General features: G+C 47.1%; 1 long non-coding RNA gene across 3 annotated transcripts; it reads left to right on the plus strand.

The window, feature by feature from the left end:
- The first annotated feature begins 46 nt into the window (after positions 1 to 46).
- LOC143830872 (uncharacterized) lies at positions 47 to 17514 on the plus strand. Of its 3 annotated transcripts, none has more exons than XR_013228615.1 (5): positions 47 to 307; positions 2409 to 2568; positions 3752 to 3857; positions 7743 to 7998; positions 15673 to 17514. It is a non-coding gene; the product is annotated as an uncharacterized LOC143830872 (long non-coding RNA). The 3 variants fall into 3 exon arrangements; XR_013228616.1 differs by having other exon boundaries at positions 49 to 307; positions 2463 to 2568; positions 15673 to 17513; XR_013228614.1 differs by lacking the exon at positions 2409 to 2568 and having other exon boundaries at positions 57 to 307; positions 15673 to 17505.
- Positions 17515 to 20139: the final 2625 nt, after the last annotated feature.

The raw sequence follows: 20139 nt of genomic DNA on the forward strand, positions 1-20139 counted from the left end.
GGTAGAGGGAGGGGGGGGAGGAGAGGAGGGAGGATGGCGGGCGCTGATTGGCTGGGGCGGCCCCGTCGCATGGAAACGGGAAGGAGGAGGCGGGGCCCGCGGTGACTTGCGGCGGTGGCGAAGGACGGCGCGGCGGTTCGCAGAGCGCATGCGCGCCCTGGCCTGCGAATTGTATTTTTCTCTCCGGCCCTCGGCGCCATTTTGTGCGCTGCTCAGTCACGTCGTCGGCGCCTTTCGTCCGGGGGGGCCGTGGCGGAGGCGCTGCGTTGCCTGGGCTGACCGAGCCCCGTCGCGAGCCACGACTCCGGTAAGGCGACCGATTCCCGCTTCCCTCCCCAAGGACCGCGTCACAAGGACCGGCCGCGGAGGGGGGGGAGGGGAGGCCAACGGCATAGTGACGTGTGAGTGGGGGGGGCGGGGGCGAGAGAGCCGTTGGTGACGTCAGCGGCTCGCGGGCTCAGGTGGCGTAGAAGGGCGGGGCCGGAAGCCGAGTGTGACGCCCGGAGTGACGCAGTTCCGCCGCGTCTTCCTGCTTCCGGTTCCTTCTCGTGTCCCGCTCCTTTTATGGAAGGGGAGAGGAGGCCAGTCGGGGCGATGCAGGAGCGGGGTTTGGGCTGTCTGCCGGGAAAAAGCGTAAGGTTTTCCTGGTCGCCGACCCCAAATGGTGTGCAAGCTTCTGAGCCCCCCAGTAATAACGGGGGAATGATGGGCTTTGGTCAGCCAGCGGCGGCTTGTAATCTGGAGAACCGGGTTTATTTTATTTTTTCAGATTTCTGTACCGCCCTTCCCTGCGGCTCTGGGCGGTTTACGTTAATGGAATGCTTTCATAGAATAGTATAACACTGCAATAAGTAACCATTTGATTCCCTGATCCTCCATGTGCAGCCAGCTGGATGACCTTGGGCTAGTCACAGTCCAGATAGAGCTGTTCTCACAGCAGTTCTCTCAAAGCTCTCTCGGCTTCAAGTGTCTGTTGTGGGGAGAGCTGGTGTGGTTAAAGAACAGTGGACCCAAATCTGGAGAACTGGATTTGATTCCCCCACCCGTCCTCTACATGCATCCAGTTAGGTGACCTTGGTCAGTCACAAAAAACAAAAACAGCTCTTCTTGATCTCATAAGGCCTGCCACTTCTACAAATGGAGTTTTCCAACCTCAGGCAGAGTGTGGCAGGTGGTTCATAATACTTTCTTCTGTCTTACATCATTCTCTAATGTTTTATCCTCACAATAAGCCTGCAAGATAGCCTAGGTTAAAAGTGCCCAAGGTCACCAAGATCTATGACATCAGTGGATATTTAACTTGAATTGCCCAGATCTTGGTCTCATACCTTAGCCACTATTACTGTTTCTCCTTGAGCACCAAATCATCTCTCCTTCCCCCCCAGCTGGAAAACCCAGGCTCCTTTAGCCACTGCTACACCACCAGAAAATCCTATCTTTATCTTCCCCAGGTGTTCCTACTCCCTCTCTTAATCCTGATGCATATATGAGAGAGGGACAGAGCTGCATTCTCTCCCCCCCCCTCCTGATTTTCTTAAAACACTTGTTCCTCTACCTTTTTTGTAAGATGTTTTCTTGAGTTCTAGAGAATGCAAAAAGCTTGTTATGTGTCATTAAGTTGGTGCTAACAATGGCATTGCACTAAGCGTCCTGGGGCTTGTATTTGTGGACCAGCACACCTGTAAACCTAGTACTCAGACAAGAGCCTTGTGGTACCTTAAAGACTGACAAGGTGTTGTTGCAGCATCAGCATACAGGGACTACCACCTTTCTCGTCAGTGGCAAAGATCCTCATAATGAGTTTATATAGCAAGGACCAGTTCATAGCTACTAAGGAAGTGGCTGATGGTGACATAAAATTTGATTGACTGTAGTCTTGCATGTCTGCTCCCCTCAATGCCTTTTAGGAAGCTGTGGCTTTGGCAGCTCCATTGCCCTGATGTTTTTTGTACCTGGCTTTTTACCACTCAAAGCAGTTTACAATCATCTATTCTTCCTCTCCCCACAATAGGTATCCTGTGAGCCAGGTGAGGCTGAGAGAACCGTGACTGATGAAAGGTCACCCAGCTTGACTGCATGTGGAGGAGAAGTGGGGAATCAAAAGAATAGAGACCTCTGCTCTTAACCACTATACGAAGCTGGACCTTGTAATTTGCTCAGAATAATTTAATTGTGCCATGCCCTTCCTAGTGGAGGTTAGTAATAGCTACAAGCACAGTTAAAGCAGAATTCAGCAGATTTATGCAGGATAGATCTATTTGTCGTGACTGGTGTTAAAGGAAGTTAACAAGAAAATAAAGTCTCACGAGATTTTAAAAAAGGGCCAAGGCCCTTGTTGCAAACTCAGGTAAAAATATAATTTATTAGAGAAAGGTTGGATTTTATATCTTGCTTTTCCCTACTTGAAGGAGTCTCAGCGTACAAACAACCGAAGAACTGACACAACTGCTCTATGATAACAGGTCATCCAGGGTCACCTAACTGGCTGCATGTGGAGGAACGGGAATCAAACTTGGCTCTCCAGATTAGAGGCTGCCATTCTAAACTACTACACCAAGCTGGCTCTCAGTAAGATTTCTTGTGCATTTCACTTACAGGCTTCATCAGGGGATTGTTAGTCTTTCAGTAGTTCTTTGACAAGAGTAAAAGGCCAGGAGGCCTCCTTAATCAGAAATAGCAAGCCCTTGAATAACAGAGTTTGGAGAAAGTCAGAAGTCTGATCCTGCATTGAACAGGGTAGACTTAGATGGTCTGTATGGCACCTTCTGTATGATTCTATGAAGTCTTTGGCCTCTGTGTCCTGTTCTTTGGCCCTTCAGGGAGACTGGTTGGTTACTGCATGAAACAGGATGCTGCCCCCGATGAACTCCTGGCCTGACCCAGCAGAGCTTTAAAGCAAGTAGTCCGCAGAATATTTTGTAGAGAGGTAACCTGTTGTGAACCGATTTGCATCCATTGCTTTGAATATTCATTTGGTAGGAAGGGAGAAATTTATAGAGGAATACTTGCTGGATATGACACTGTTGGCTTCCTTTCCATCTTTTTCACTGACTTGCCAAAGCAACAGAAAGTCATTGTGTTTCCTGGTCTTTTTTTTTTGGTCAGCTTCAGGAAGAGGTCAGTCAGTGTTGTGCAGAGGAACTGAATCCTTTTATTGTAACACTAGGGGCCAAGCCCATCACATTCAAGAATACAGCGGGTGCTAGATTGGGGGGTGAAGAACTCTGTGGACATCCCTCCCTCCCCCAGGACCTGGAAAGGCTGCAGGCATCTGTTAGGGAACTCACCGGCAGGGGCAGGTCTCACATGGCAGCCTAAGAGGGAAGTGGAAGGAAGAGGGGATGGACAGGGTTGGGGAACAGAAGGTGAATTGCTGGCAACTGGACAGACAGGCAAGCCGGTCACAAGAGGAGACACCTGGGGGCGGGACAGCCGCCCTGAGTGGGTGTTAAGCAAGCCACGAGACACGCTCCTCCTCCAAGGCCTTACCAGAAATATTAAGTGGAACAGATAGGATGGTAGTAAAGCTGGAATTCAGTAGAAGATAATGATTGTAGGGATTAATGCTGGGAAATCTTTCTGAGCCCAGGAATTTGCTCTGGGCCACAACAGGCTGCAGGAGAGAGTAATTCCACCATAATATGCAACCTTCACATGTAACTCCAGCAAACTCTTAAAGGCAAACTTGTTTCAGGTCGTCCACTACAATCTATCTTTAATTAACGTCAGTCCACATTTTATCTTCTCACAGAGGCACTTTTTCAACGAATGAAATGAGGACCGTATTCCGTGCTGAGGACAGGATGGCGGTTACGGCTCTTTGGACTAAGGCAGAAGCTCGACACTCCCTTAAAATGGTACGGACCATTTTTGTATTTGAGCTGTGTAGTAGCAATGTCTCTCCAACATCCGTCCTCTTCGGGGGGTGCCACTGGAAAACTTGCTCAGAGTCTGTATGAAGCATGGGGTAAGGCTGCTGTGGAGTTTGGACAGATACCTCCCATTCAGCATGTCTGTTGTTTTTGTCATTTAGGACCTGATTTCTTCCATGGTCTGTAGAAGTATGTAGTGTGATTATCTTTGTGTTAGTTTGAGTCACGTTGTATCCTGCGGCTACTTCCAGGGACCTTTCTCTCTAGAAGGGTCAGATCAGGACTCCTGGATTGAGCAGTTTCCCAAAGGTGTGATGGGGCACTTCTGGAGTGTGGTCATTCAGAGGGAGTGTTGCAAAAATACTTTTGTGGTTCCAGTCATTTGCATGTTGTCCCAATTAATCACAGCAGTTGTCCGGTCAACAAAACTCAAGACAGTTGTGACAGGTTCAGTAGAGTGCAGAGTAATTGCTCATCTCCATGTTATTAGCAATTGTCATTTGTCAGTCATGACACATGGGATGGGGTGGAGATAGGATGTTCTTCCTCTTTAAAAAAAAGCAGCTCTGGCTAGCAAATGAATGCAGGGAACAAAATACTAAACAGGAGGCATCTTCCGAGGGCATAAAGATTTTGGCTTCTTTTGATAGCAAGCTATTATTTCTCAACCCCACTAATGTACCTGCTCTGTGAATCTCTGGAGCATAGAGAAGATTCTGCAGAGGGATTGATCTGGGCTTTTACCTCACATCAAGATGTCTGGCAGTTTTCAAGCAAAGGTTGGATACACACTTTTCTTGGATGCTTTAGGATGCTTAGGGCTGATCCTGCGTAGAGCAGGGGGTTGGACTAGATGGCCTGTATGGCCCCTTCCAACTCTATGATTCTATGACATTTGGATCCATTAAAAGAGGGTCTTGCTGTCAGTGAGTGACCCAAAGACTTTGTGCTATGAAAAACAAGGTCTTTAGGTTTTGTGTATCCGTGCACTATAGAACTGATGTACAGTGTATTTCTGCCACAGAGTATTAAGCAAGGTTCGTTCCGGTTCCCTGCGGAACTTGAAGAAGGATGGTGGTCCTTGATATGACCTGGGTATCCAGGAACAATTGGTTACTGGAAAGTGAACTGCATCTCATGGTTTACTTGAAAGGCTAGAATTTGAGTAAGTTAAACACTGGCGTTTATTTCTGCCTGGATTTTTATTCCGGAGCTCAGAAACTTAGCCACAGGTACAGTAGTTCTGTGGACAAGCCCTGCCAATTTGATTTTGAGTGTCTTATTTATCAGCCAGGACAAGTTCCAATAAATCCAAACGTGCCTGAACGTAGCATGTACGGTGAAAAAAATGTGTGAGTCAGGTTAACAGAGCTAGAACAAAATTTACATTCAGGTGTAAAGCTTTTGTATCTTCCTGATAGACCTGCAAGTGGTAGCACAGCCTGTTTCAACCTTTTAACCATGGAGGAACCCCTGGAATAAATGTTCAGGTTTCAAGGACCCCTGGAAGTGACACGTCACCAGAAGTGACATCACCACCCACACCCTTTGCTTTCCTTTTGCTCTCTGCCTCTATTAATGTTAAGATGGCTCTGCCTCATGTAGGCTAGAAAGAAGGGCAGGAGCTGAGAAGACAGCCCAGACTCCCTGTACCGCGGCACAACTGACATCCTGCCTTTGATATTCCCCCCCCCCCATAGCCTTGACCAGGGCCAGGGCCTTATTGGTCCTGCCTCTACCTGCTGGAATGAGCTCCTGGAAGAGCTATGGGCCCTGTGGGAGCTTTTGGCATTCTGCAGGGCCTGCAAGACGGAGCTCTTCCACCAGGTCTATGGTTGAGGCCGGTGCGTGGAAGAAGATTGGGACCCACTCTTGCCATCCCAGGAGCAGATTAAAAGCCCCTCCATCCACCCTGAGGTTTTTAGGATGTTTTTTGCCGCCGATTGGAGGATTTTAAGGGGATGGTTGAGTTGTGTTTTATAATGTTATGGGGTTTTATGTACTGGGGTTTTTATAATTGTTAGACGCCACGAGCCCTGCGGGAGTGGTGGGATAGAAATGCAATGATAAAATAATAAAAAATAATAGGTTAGTTGGTGTGGGATCAGTGGAGTGAAATTAAATAGTAGAGGAGAGCATGCACTGTGGGCTTTAGCCAATGTTCCTTGGAAATCAGTATCTTTCATATCGTCATTTCCAACTAAACTAGTTTGACTTAAACTAGTTTTTATTTAAAAGACCCAAAGTGGTTGATTTTTCTCATTCTTCTGCGACTTTCAGATCTGTACTACGCTGTTGTAAAGATGATTCAGATTTACTTGCAGTACAGCTCCAAGCCAACTATAAACCTTCCCAACTGTAAAAATAATCCAATAAATTGCTAAAGCAGTAGTTGGAATCAAAATTTATTAGGGCTAATTGACCCAAAACATGACAGCTTTGCAACAACATGCTTTTGATGTAATCTGGATGTTCTGGGACAATTTTTGGCTACCTGTTGGAAACCTCAGTGTTTCCTCCGGAAAGGGCTGCTGTAGTGGTGGCTTTTGTCCTGGTTTTCAGAAAGGCATGGTAGTGGGAAGTTCCCTCAGCCACAGCTGACTGATGGTGACCCTGTGGATTTTTCAAGGCCAGAGATGTTCATAGGTGGCTTGCTTTTGTCTGTCTCCACGTTGCAACTCTGGTGTTCCTTCGGGGACTCCTGTGCAAATACTAGTCAGGGCTGACCCTGGTAGGGAAGGGAAAAGATTTATTCCCTTCCCCTTTCAGGTGCCAGTGTTAGATTTAACGTTCCAATCAACAGATCTTTGCCCACAGCAACAAACTGCATGGAAATGCCTTCACGCAGGGGTAAGTACTTAATTTGCTGATTGTTGTGGGTATTCTGGGCTGCGTGGCCATTTTAGTCCCTGGCATTTTTCCCGGAACTCTTCAGAGGTGGGACATGGTGAGATGGGGATTTCTGTGTCATAGTGTGGAGGATGTGAACACTTTTCAGGTATTTTATTTATTTGGGGGGGGGATTAAAGTACCCAGCCACTGTTTGCAGTGCACACTCTGGCACAGAGAGATTCCCGACTTGCTGTGTCCTCCTTCTGAAGATGCCAGCCACAGTGAGAATGAGGTGGCTGGATGGAGTCACTGAAGCAGTAGGTGCGAGCTTAAATGGACTCCGGGGAATGGTAGAGGTCAGGAAGGCCTTGGAGGATCATTGTCCATGGGGTCGCGATGGGTTGGACATGACTTCGCACCCAATAACAACAAAAAAGGACCAGGCCATGGCCATACAGCCCGGAATACCCCCAATAGTTGACTCTGGCCATGAAAGCCTTCAACAATTCACACGTTGGAAGGGGTTTACAGCCAAACATATGCAGAGCATAACTTACTTGATGTTTATTAACTCATATATCTTATATATCTGTTCTATTTCTATCTTTCATGAAAAATAAAAATTGTATTTAAAAAAAAGCAATTCACACGTTATGCTCTTGAGCTATTAAGAGTGAGGGACAGAAAAGCTTGATTTCAGTCCAGTAGCATCTCAGAGACCAGCAAGATTTTGTGAATCAAAGCTCCTCCAGAAAAGAGGCCTCTGGAGTTCTTCTATCCCAGTCAGAAGATGGGGAGGGTGTTGCAAAGAAGGGAATTGGGAGGCATGGGTGCAGTCCAATTAGAGCTGGGGAAAAATGCTTAAAAGTAGGAAGTTATCATGTGTAGCGAGATAAAAATCCTTCATCCCTGCTCAGCCTGGAAAGGGGGCGGAGCTTTAAAAACCCTTCAAGATGGGGCTTTAATGCATGGCACCGCTTAATGAGGCTTGGCTTATTTCAGCAGCAAGATTATAATCTGCCGTTCACCTCCATGCAGCAGCCAGCTGACCTGCCCTCCAAAGCACAGACCCGTCGAATGGAAGCAGTGGCGAAGTACCTTGTAATGAAGTCTGCGGCCTCCAAAGAGGGTTGTGGGGGAGGATGAAGATATCTGTTGAGCAACAGGGCAATGGACCTCAGGAGAGAGGAAGAGCCTGCATGGAATGCAGCATGAGAGTCCAGGTGGCGCTGCGCTGATCCTGTTAATGCAGCCAGCATGTCGGTTGCCACACCCAAGCAAGGTGATAAGAAAGGTAAGTACAAGGCATGTCCTTTGTGCTGGGCACTGGTCAGGAGGAATAGAGAAATGCAGGCATTGATCAGAAACGGCCGGAATGGCTAGCACAGTTCCGCAGGGCCTGCAAAAGTGGAGTGTTTCCACCCGGCATTTGTTTAGGTCAATCAAACCAGCAATTTCTCCTGGGCCCCCAGAACCCCTCCTCCCATACAGATGTGCCCATTAAAGACATCAGGGGACAACTGACCGATCTATGCGGATTGCAGTTGTTACGTTAATGTTTCTCTTATTACTGCTGTTATTGTTACTAATGGTTGTTACTGTTATGACTGTTACTGCTCCTCTACTGGCTATTATTGAATTTGTATTGCCCCTGTTCTTGTTCCCTGTAAAACCACCCTGAGTCAGAAGGGGAGGGTGATACAATAAAATACATTTATTGGATTTACAATACAATACAATAAATTTAATTTTCTTATTTGCAGATAGATATTCCTCAGTCTTTATCAATAATATATTTGTTCTGTCTTTGTCAGTACTATATTTGTTCATTTTTGTGTATATCGTTAGAATTTTAAAAGTTCAGAAGAAAGGGTCAGGGGGATTAGAAAAGGTTCCCCCTAAACAGTTGCATTCCTGGATTCAGGAGACATCTGTATAATGATAGGCAATTTGCTGATATTTGATAGGTCATAGAATTGTAGATTTGGAAGGGGCCATGCAAGCCGTCTAGTTCAAGGTTTGCCAAAATGAGGCTCTCCAGATGTCCATGGACAACTATTACCATGAGCCCCTGTCAGCATGCATGATTGTTTCTCTGTAACTATAAATCGGAATGTCATAGTTTTCCTCACTGAAAACCATTCGTTTTGGGGAAAAGAATAGAGAGCACGTTTTACCAACTGAGAATGCCATAAGGATTATAACTCAGTGCTGTGCTGTTTGACAGCATTCTTGTACTGGAGATTTTTACCTGCTTTTAAGACAGAAGCACGTCGTAATTAATTGCAAAGTTTTGGCAATAGTTCTGAGGGGCAGGATGAAGCAGTGGTGCAGAGAAACGAAAGTAGCCTCCCAGCCAGCTTTGGCAACTCCTAAAGCAATAAATACAAAGTTGTCAAAAGATTATTCCGTGGGACTACCTACGAGCTGTCATTGTCCGGCTATAGGGACAGGCAGGATACCAAAGGTGGCATTGAGTGACTTGCCTGACAACCAAACCATGCTCTGAAGGGCCGTTGCCAGTGGTAATCAAGGCGAGTCCCGTGCATGACTCTGCTGGGAGAGTCTGGGGTGTTTACACACACAGTCAGCCTTTCCCCTGCAGGCTCTTGAGCAATTTAGGCTTTTCAGGCATCGAGGCTCTGAGCGGCTGATGTATGGGGGGGCAAAGAGGGGGAGCAAGCAGCAGCATGTGGAACGAAACAAAACAGCGAGGACGGAGCTTGGGGGTTTGTTTTGCACGTAGTTCCATTTCAAGAGCCTAATGCTGGGAGCGACTGAGGGCAAAAGAAGAAGGGGACGACAGAGAATGAGGTGGCTGGATGGAGTCACTGAAGCAGTAGGTGCTAACTTAAATGGACTCCGGGGAATGGTAGAGGACAGGAAGGCCTGGAGGATCATTGTCCATGGGGTCGCAATGGGTCGGACACGACTTCGCACATAACAACAACAACAACAATGAGCCTCTTGTGGTGCAGAGTGGTAAGGCAGCAGACATGCAGTCTGAAAGCTCTGCCCAGCAGCCGGCTCAAGGTTTGGAGGAAGCTGTGGTCCCCCAATGGTATAAGTTGAAGTTTTTTTCTAGAAAATAATTGTGAACTTTATTCATAGCCTGTCTTCCTCCTGAGACTCAAGGCAGATTACAAAATGCCAAAAACCTCATAGAATCATAGAATCATAGAGTTGGAAGGGGCCATACAGGCCATAGAATCATAGAATCAAAGAGATGGAAGGGGCCACACAGGCCATCTAGTCCAACCCCCTGCTCAACACAGGATCAGCCCTAAGCACCTCAGGAGGTGTGGATGAATTACTCATTGTGATGCTAGTATTAGTAGACCCCTAAAAATGTGGATATTATGTGACCAATTTGGGATTGAACTACATAACCAAGACATTATTATAAAAGACTAAGTAGGTTATTTCTAACAATCATAAAACACTGTTAGAGAAGATTGAGTTATTGCAATATTGAGAATATCACTGATGAAGATATCGAAAACAGACTATACCTGGGAATCTGTTTTGAAATTGTGTTGAACATTTAATCACTTCGCCATCGCCAGCTTGAGACTTTTTTCTTTACTATATTATGGCTGACAGGTCTTCACCTGTTGAAATATTTAATATTGTAGATTGTAGAAGAAAACAGTGTCAAGCTGGCAATGGCAAAGTGATTTAACGTTCAAACCAATATCACAGTATTCAAAATGGATTCCCAAGTATAGTCCGTTTTCGACTTCTTCATCAGTGAATTCTCAATATTGTAATAACTCAATCTTCTCTAATGTTTTTTGGTTGTTGGAAATAACAGTCTCTTATAATATCTTGGGTATATAGTCACTGCTATAGAGGAATTACACATAGTGATGTTAATATTAGTAGATCCCTACAAATTTGAATTTATATGACCAGTTTGGGATTGAACTATATACCTATTATAAGAGACTCAGTTATTTCCAACAATCAAAAAACATTATTAGAGAAGACTGAGTTATTACAATATTGAAAATTCACTGATGAAGAAATCGAAAACAGACTATACCTGGGAATCCTTTTTGAAAGTGCTTTGATTATTGTGATACTGGTTTGAACATTAAATCAATTTTCCATCGCCAGCTTGAAACTTTGTTCTACTTTATCACTGCTGGCGGGTCTTCACCTGTTGAAATATTTAATATTGGCTGGAGATAGAAAGATGCCAAAAAATTGGGCGGCGTTTTCCAAGCTCGTATAACTGAACTAGATCTTTTACACATCTAGATCTTGTATACATTTCTTAATAGTTAGTCCCAGTTCACTTTTCCCAAGTCTCAATATATTGCCCTTTGCTGGGCCAAGACTAGAGCGTTTCTTGCCTATTTCTCGCATTCCGCAGGAATAAAACTGAGGAATAAAACTCAAATCAAGCTCAAGAAGCAGACCGTCCTCAAAACCTTTTAAATGTGTGAAGCACATGCTTTCCCTCTGATAGAGACCTGGCCAAGTTCAGACCTTAAAGCTATCCCTGCTATGCATCTTGGGAGTTCCAATTCCTATAAACAAAACAATGCAGCGGGGCTAGGTTTGCAGCGTTGGAAAGAATGCAGGACGCAGGCAGGGGCACAGAGGCAGAAGGCATTGCACAGAAAAGGGCGAGGCAGTCGATGCTGCAGGAGACTCCATTTGTATCCTTAAACTGGTTCTGATCCCTGCATGAGAATGCCAGTCTGAACACTTCCGTTTCACACGTTCTGCAAGATGGTAGCAGTGTCAAAGAACTGGGTGGGACTTTCTTGATAACTGCAGGTCATTCCATAATGCGAGAGAAGAAGAGTTGGTTTTTATACCCCACTTTTCACTACCCAAAGAATCTCAAAGCGGCTTAAGAGCACCTTTCTCTTCCTCTCCATGTGAGGTGGGGGGGGGAGGACTGAGAGCGCTCTGAGAGAACAGCTCTACCAGGGCTGTGACTAACACAAGGTCAGCCCACGGGTTGCATGTGGAGGAGTGGGAAATCAAACCCAGCTCTCCAGATTAGAAGCTGCCTCTCTTAACCACGACACGAAGGTGGGCGCCACCACAGAGAATGCACATAAACAGTTTACCTGTCTGCAGGGTGACAAACCTTTGTTCGGATGAGTGCATTTCATTTCATTACTGTAGGCTGAGGATTTGAATCATGAGCTTGGAACAAAGATTGTGGCTTTGTACAGCTTCCCTGTTCTGCATTATAACCTTCCTTGAAAAGCAGCGTTTGGCTGGGGCTCATGGGAATTGTAGTCTGTGGACACCTGGAGAGCCACAGTGTGGTCACCCTTGTGGTAGCGCTTTCAAGGAAAGATACATTCAGAGGTGCTTTGCCATCGTGCTTCTGTGTGAAATGGCCCTTGTAATTCCTTGGTGGTCTCCCTTCCTAACGCTAGCAGAGCAGCTGAGATTCGCTATCCATGTCCCATCTGTACTGCTAAGGCCGTAATGCAGGCTGCATCTGTAGAGCAGAGCTGTGCTGTTCACAGCTGGAGGGGCTGCAAAAGGCACCCAAGGCAGGAGGAAAGAGATGGACCTAGAGCTGAGCCTGGCATCCTAAAGATGAGAGCTCCACCCTGATTGCCCGTGGCTAGTGACAGCTGCAGCTGAAGACTAGGTGATGGCTGGTTTTAATTAGCATCTTGTTGCTCTTGGCTTCAGTAAAAGAACAGCTTGTAACTACTGTAAAGATAATTAAATCTGCTTCACCCATCAGACTGTTAAGGTCACTTTTCCACGTTAGGGTGCAGAACCAAAAGTGTTGGAGACAACGATCACTGGCCTAGAAAAACAGGGGAAGCCGTGTGTTTTGTTACGGGCTGTCAAGTCGCTTCCAGTCTATGGCAACCCTATGAATCAGTGTCCTCTGTTCTTGGGTTTTGCTAGTTGAGGGCCCTTGGCTTCCTTGATGGAGTCTGTCCCTCTCCTGTTGAGTCTTCGTCTTTTCCTGTTCCCTTAACTTTTTCTAGCACCATTGTGTTTTCAGACCCTCTTGTCTTCTCACAATGCGACCAAGTACGATGGTGTAGCTAATATGGAGAGCTGGGTTTGATTCTTCACTCTTGCAGCCAGCTGGTTGACCTTGGACCTTGTGGGCCTGAATCTCTTGGTGGTCCCTGGCCCATAGGATGCACACCTGGTCTCGGCCAGGGCCTTTTCAATCCTGGCCCCGGCTTGATGAAATAAGCTCCTGGAGGAGCTGGGAGGACCCTGAGAGAGCTAGCACAGTTCTACAGGGCCTGCAAGATGGATCTCCTCCACCAGGCAGACTAGGGAAGATCTGGGTCCCTGTTCCAGAAGCCCTCCGGATACTCTGACCATCCAGTGCGAGAGATGCCCTCTTCTGAGGCTGGTGGGTAGTGTGTACTGGATATGGACTGGTGAGCTGGGAGGGAAGAGACAGGATGATCGTGCTAATGTTGTATTCCATTCGGCTTTCATTGAGTTTTATTGTAAACAGCCATGAGCCGGCTTGGTCCCGGATTGGCAGTCGTTGAATCTAAATTAAAATAAAATAAAGGGATCAGAACCACAGTTTAAGGAACGGTGTGGCTGGTCTTGCCCAGCTGGTGAAACGCGTTCAGAATGATCTAGGTCTCGAGTTTTTTTTTAAAGTTGAGCACCCGGCATCAGAGGAAGCCGTTCGGCAGTCCTAACATGCGGCCATTTTGCCCTGCTTCTGTAGAGTTTTCAGTGCTTTCTGCTGGATTTCAAAAAGAGATTCGCAGCTAGCATGGAATGGTGGCTAGAGCAGCTCACCTCTTCATTCCACCATGGAAGCTCTCTAAGCGACCTTGGATCAGTTGCTTTGCTACCTCACAGGGTTGTTGTAAGTCGAGGAGAAGACTGCAAAATGCTCTGGCATTCCCACAGCGTAGTAAGGAAGCAATATTTTCCAGTGCTGTGAGATATTCCCACAATAAGGAAGACGTGGAGAACCAGCATGGTGGAGTGGCTATTAGAGCGGTGGCTTCTAATCTGGCAGGCGGGGTGTGATTCCCTGCTCCTCCACATGCAGCCAGCTGGGTGGCCTTGGGCTTGTCACAGTCCTGATGGAGCTGTTCTCACAGAGCAGTCCTGTCAGAGCTCTCTCAGTCTCACCTACCTCACAGGGCGTCTGTTGTGGGGAGAGGAAAGGGAAGGCGACTGTAAGCCGCTTTGAGACTCCTTCAGGTAAAGAAAAGCGGCATATAAGAACCAACTCTTCTTCTGATTGGAATGTCTGGATGTCATGATAAGAGGAAAGGGAAAGCGATTGTAGGTCGGGTGGTGAATAGCGGGGTAGAAAAACTAATTCTTCTCTTCTGTACATGCTTTCACCCAAAATCTGTGACCGCGCACCAAGATTTCCCATGTTTCTGGAATTGTGCAGTGCCTTGGAGCAGTGCATGCTTGAGTGACATCTGGAATGGCCAATGGTATAAAACACTGCCCTCCTCCTCTCATCTCCTCCCCCCCCCCCCCATTTCACCATAGGATGCTGGAGTGGGTAGCATTAGGGAGCGATTGATCTGTTCCCTGACATGCAAACCAGCCCTTAGTCATTCCTCCGCAGGCTTTTAGAACTTCTTGTTCCCTGCAGATCAGCTGGGGGGTTCTCATAGCTGGTGCTGAGTCTTTCTACATCGCAGCAGCCCTATGAATAACCAGCAATCTCCTGCTGTAAGGGAGGCTTATCTACAATGGAAACGTCCCTCTCCAGTTGAGCGCTCAGCGATTAAGATCTTGCCCTGCTGGCAGTTCCTCTGCTGTCGAGAAGTCATCGGGGCACGTTCCACGTTGGCAGCTCTGCTCAACAAGTTCTGCTCTACCGGCAAACCGGCCTGCCAGGCGTCAGCCCCTGATGCAAGCAGGTGATTGTGCAAGAAGCGTCTTGATCTGCAGCTCCCTAGCCAAGCGTTGCTACACCAAACGTGAAGTTGGGTTTTTGCTTTCTCTTCGGATGGCATGCTGTTTATTTTAGGATGAAGAAGATGAGTCGGTTTTTCTACTCCACTTTTCACCACCCGGCTTCCAGTCACCCTCCCTTCCTCTTGCAACAACAGAGACCCTGTGAGGGAGGTGAGGCTGAGAGAACCCTGATATTGCTGAAGAAGAGTTGGTTCTTAGATGCCACTTTTCTCTACCAGAAGGAGTCTCAAAGTGGCTTCCAATCGCCTTCCCTTTCCTCTCCCCACAACAGACACCCTGTGAGGGAGGAGAGGCTGAGAGAGCCCTGATATTGCTGAAGAAGAAGAGTTGGTTCTTAGATGCCGCTTTTCTCTACCAGAAGGAGTCTCAAAGCAGCTTCCAATCACCTTTCCTTTCCTCTCCCCACAACAGACACCCTGTGAGGTGGGTGAGGCTGAGAGAGCCCTGATATTCCTGCTCAGTCAAAACAGCGTTATCAGGACTGTGACTAGTCCAAGGTTACCCAGCGGGCTGCATGTGGGGGATCAGGGAATCAAATCCGGCTTGCCAGATTAGAAGCCGCCATTCTTAACTGGTTGTGACCAATATATAACACTCTTTGAACGTGTGCTCTCTGTATATTTAATGTGTTTTTGACCACTAAGGATGGCTCTAGAAGCTGAAACACACCTAGGAGGTATTCATTCACCAGGAACGCTTGTAAATTATACCATATGATGATAATATTCAGACCCCATTCTGAATTTTATATGTGCACACTATATCACAGCTTTATTCTTGTTCATTGATCGTTTTATTTATTATATATTTATATAAACCGCCCTCCCCAGAGGCTCAGGGGACAAATCTACTTCAGTGTAAGCCCCCCCCCCCCCCCCCCAATAGCAGGCTTAATATCTCGGCATGCTTGAACTGTGTGATGTTCAAGAAGTACAACACCTCCTACCACTCTGTAGGAGCTGGTCTGTACTCTGCAATGCAGAGGGAAAGTTTGAGATTTTCTCCAGATCTCTATGAGCTGTTAAATGTCAAATATTTTCTTCCACAGATGTAAACCATGGTGACAATGGGTAGATCCCAGGAGAAGAAACCGGCATTCCCTGAGCCTGGAGTCTTCACAAGCCTCTCCTTGCGGCAGTGGAGACGAATAAAACATCAGCTGAATCCTGCGTGTTGTGGGCCAGAATCGCTTTACCTGTGTTGTCATCACGAAACCTGTCCAACGGGAGTTTTCCATCGTATCCAAAGACTGGATGCAACCAGGATGAGATGAGCCAGGTTACTCGATGCTGGACGCTTGGGGGAAATGAATTTCTGTTGGTCTGTTTACCTGCATTCTATACCAGGGGTGGTCAACCTGTGGTCCTCCAGATGTTCATGGACTACAGTTCCCATGAGCCCCTGCCAGCATTAGCTGGCAGGGGCTCATGGGAATTGTAGTCCATGAACATCTGGAGGACCACAGGTTGACTACCCCTGTTTTATACAGTATCGCATTTGGTTTATTTACCGTTACTGTGTTTAGTTTTATGGCAACGGGATCTTGGGAGCGTAAGATTCCTTAACTAAGGGCGTGGGCATCCGCTGGCCTCCTTGGCCCTCGTGCTTTTGGAGCAGTCCAGAAGCCCTGGACCCCTCTGCTTGAACTGCACTGGAAGCTGGTCACCCAGCCCTTGATGACCGATCGCAATATTTTAAAGTTGCTAGTTCTCCAGATGAGCGTTTCCTGCTCAAGAATTTTCCTCCTTTCTGTCCCAGCCTCATCCCTGAGTTTAACTGGGATAGGGCTCCCAGAACTTTGGTTGGAACTGGAGTTTTGAAGGGCCTTTTGAAGATGTTAACGCTTACGGGTGCACTGCATTTTATGGTTATTTTGGGTTGAAGAACCTGCTGTTGAGCTACAAGCTGGAGCTTCTAGAAAAAGCTACCGTATTTGCCGGCGTATAAGACGACCCCCCAACATTTCCACTCAAAATTCAGTACTATGGGCCACTATGGGCAGCTATGTCTATCCCAACTGAAGTGCACCCAGTGTATAGGACGACCCACCCACTTGGAGGCATGTGTTTCATGGGGGAAAAGTAGTCTTATACGCCAGCAAATACTGTATATTAAATAGCTTAAATAAGTGTGTGTGTGGGGGGGATAAGGACAGTTTGTTAAGTAGTGTTTGTGTTTTGAACTTTCATCCATTTGCTTGTTCTCTGGGGGTGCTGGAAAGTCACAGAGTGCCGCTTTCCTGCTTCCTTGCAGGAATTTTATACAGTAGGAAGGAGACTGCGCACTCCGTCCAAGTTTGGAATAAATTTTAATTGCACATTGTAAAGTCTGAAACTCCAATTCACATTCTTTTTCTGAAATAAAAATATATTAAGGCAGCGTGGGTCTGGTTTGTGCCTTTCCCCAAAGTATTACGTTTGAGGTCTCAGACCCCTTTCAGGGTTTAGAAATATGCCCAGCACAAAACTTGCAGGGAAATGGGCTGCCTAAGGAGCTAGTGAGGTCCCCCTCCCTGGCAATCCTGAAGTAGCAGTTGGGTGAACACTTGCCAGGGATGTTCTAGGCCAGCAGTGGCCAAACTGTGGCTCTCCCTGATGTCCATGAACTAGTTAGTTGCCATGAGCCTTTGCCTGGTGTCTATGGCCATTCTGAGAGCCACAGTTTGGTTCTCCCTGCTCTAGGGTGATGCTGCATGGAGATTGGAGTAGATGGCCTGTACGGTCCCCTCCATCTCTCAATACTCTAGCAGGAAGGCATTTGGAAATGTTTAAACAGAGGCTGGAGAGCCATCTGACGGAGAGGCTGATTCTGTGAAGGTCCAAGGGGGTGGCAGGTGACAGTGGATGTGTGATAGGTTTGGGAGTGTCCTGAACAGTGCAGGGGGTTGGACTAGATGACCCTGGAGGTCCCTTCCAGCTTTATATAATTCAAAATTCAATCTAAACTCCCGGAAGAAGTTCCTGACAGAGCGGTTTCTTAGTGGAACAGGCTTCCTCGGGAGGTGGTGGGTTCAACATCTTAGGAGATGTTTAAACAGAGGCTGGAGAGCCATCTGACGGAGAGGCTGATTCTGTGAAGATTCAAGGGGGTGGCAGGTGACAGTGGATGAGCAATGGGGTTGGGAGTGTCCTGCAGAGTGCAGGGGGTTGGACTAGATGACCCAGAAGGTCCCTTCCAACTCTGTGATTCTAAATTCCGTCTCAACATCAGGAAGGCTGGAGAGCCATCTGACGGAGAGGCTGATTCTGTGAAGGTTCAAGGGGGTGGCAGGTGACAGTGGATGAGCAAGAGCGTTGTGTACCTGACTAGATGACCCAGGAGGTCCCTTCCAACTCTAGGATTCTATGATTATAAATTCCATCTAAACCTCCGGAAGAAGTTCCTGACAGTTAGAGCGTTTCCTCAGTGGAACAGGCTTCATCAGGAGGTGGTGGGTTCGCCATCTTTGGAGGTTTTTAAACAGAGGCTGGAGAGCCATCTGATGGAGAGGCTGATTCTGTGAAGGTTCAAGGAGGTGACAGATGACAGTGGATGAGCGATGGGGTTGTGAATGCCCTGCATTGTGCAGGGGGTTGGACTAGATGACCCAGGTGGCCCCTTCCACCTCAATGATTCTATGATTTGCTGGCATTCCCTGGGGAGCACTACCTATTCTTTTCTCATGCACTGTCTGCCTCTTTCCCCCTGCCGATATACGCACAGTAGTACTCTTAATGGGTCAATGTGAAACCTAACTAGGATTTGGCTTGAAAGGATAACATCGCTCCGACATGTTTTCAAAGGCTACCACTGCAGAATGTGAGCATTGAATTTTATCTTTTTTTCTTGTTTCTTTGAAACAGGCCTGAATACACCACATTAAATGCCTACAGCTGTATACTGTAAATCAGAGCAGCTACCCTAATATATTCCTTGGAATAGAGTATAAGGACAGGCTTGTACTTTGACATCTTATCGTCGTGCCCCTGTACCCATTAAAATGGCTTGGGGCCCATTTGTGTTCTGCTGAACTTGGTCAAGGTCAGTGGCCCATGTTGGTTTGCAGCAGAGAAGAGCACAAATTTTGTTTTTCTGTAAAATCCTCCTGGACTCTTGCTGTCTTCTGCTGCTCAATGTGAGTTTCGGAGAAGAGTGGGGTTTTAATACCCTGCTTTTCACTGCCCAAAGAAGTCTCAAAGTGGCTTCTAATTAGGGTTGGCGCTTTGGCATCCGAAGCAGCCAGTGCTGCATCGTGGGGGGGGGGGGGTGCTGGTGACGATGCCTTCCCTTTCCTCTCCCCACAACAGATGCCCTGTGAGGTGGGTGAGGCAGAGAGAGCCCTGAGATTACTGATGAAGAAGAAGAGTTGGTTCTTAGATGCTGCTTTTCCTTATCCAAAGGAGTCTCAAAGTGGCTTACATTCTCCTTCCCTTTCCTCTCCCCACAACAGACCCCCTTTGAGGGAGGTGAGGCTGAGAGAGCCCTGATATTACTGAAGGAGAAGAGTTGGTTCTTGTATGCCTCTTTTCTCTACCCAAAAGAGTCCGAAAGCAGCTTCCATTTCCCTTCCCTTTCCTCTCCCCACAACAGACACCCTGTAAGGGAGGGGAGGCTGTGAGATCCATGATATTACTGCTCAGTCAGACCTCCTCTACCAGGAGTCCCAAAGCAGCTTCCAATCACCTTCCTTTCCCCACAGACAGGTGATGCTGAGAGGGCCCTGATATTACTGAAGAAGGGTTGCTTCTTATATGCAACCCTTATATCCTGGACTATTCTATGGGCAGTTTGAGATCGTTTTCCATGCCACCCCCAGAGTTGATTTTTAGGGGGGTATTCTAGTTGTGCTATGTCGCTGCATACGTCTTCGATGTTGGATATTGTTAGGATATTGCTGTATTTTTAGGAGTATTTTACTGGGATTTTTATTGAATGTAACCCACCACAAGCCTTTCCGGGAGTGGCGGGCTAAAGATCGAAAAAGAAATTAAATGCTGCTTTTCTCTCCCCAAAGGAGTCTCTCACCTTCCCTTTCCTCCTCCCACAACAGACACCCTGTGAGGGAGGGGAGGCAGAGCGAGAGAGCACTGTGAGAACAGCTTTAACAAGACTATGACTAGCCTGAGGGCACCCAGTTGGTTGCATGTGGAGGAGCGGTGAGTCAAACCCAGCTCTCCAGATTAGAAGCTGCCACTCTTAGCCCCTACACCACGTTGACTAGGTAGTAGCACCTGAGGGTGAGAAAAAAACTATTGTAAATTAGCAAGAGCAGGATTCTTCAGTGCTTTCAGTCACGGCGAATATGAAATGATAATTAAACTCATACCTCCCTTGCCGTTTGGTCTCCTGGAGTGGCCTGCTCACATGTGGTGGTGACTGGCTTCTGACTACAGATGAAGTAGCCTGCAAGCATGCGATGATAAAGAGGAAGCAGCAGACAGCATGAACGACAAAACCGGTTGGTTGCACCACAGTATTGCTGTCACCTGCAAGCTTCCAGTGGTAGCATTTCCTGTTAACAGGATGTTTGGCTGAC

Source organism: Paroedura picta, chromosome 2, assembly GCF_049243985.1.
Source record: "Paroedura picta isolate Pp20150507F chromosome 2, Ppicta_v3.0, whole genome shotgun sequence".
Taxonomy (NCBI): Eukaryota; Metazoa; Chordata; class Lepidosauria; order Squamata; family Gekkonidae; genus Paroedura; species Paroedura picta.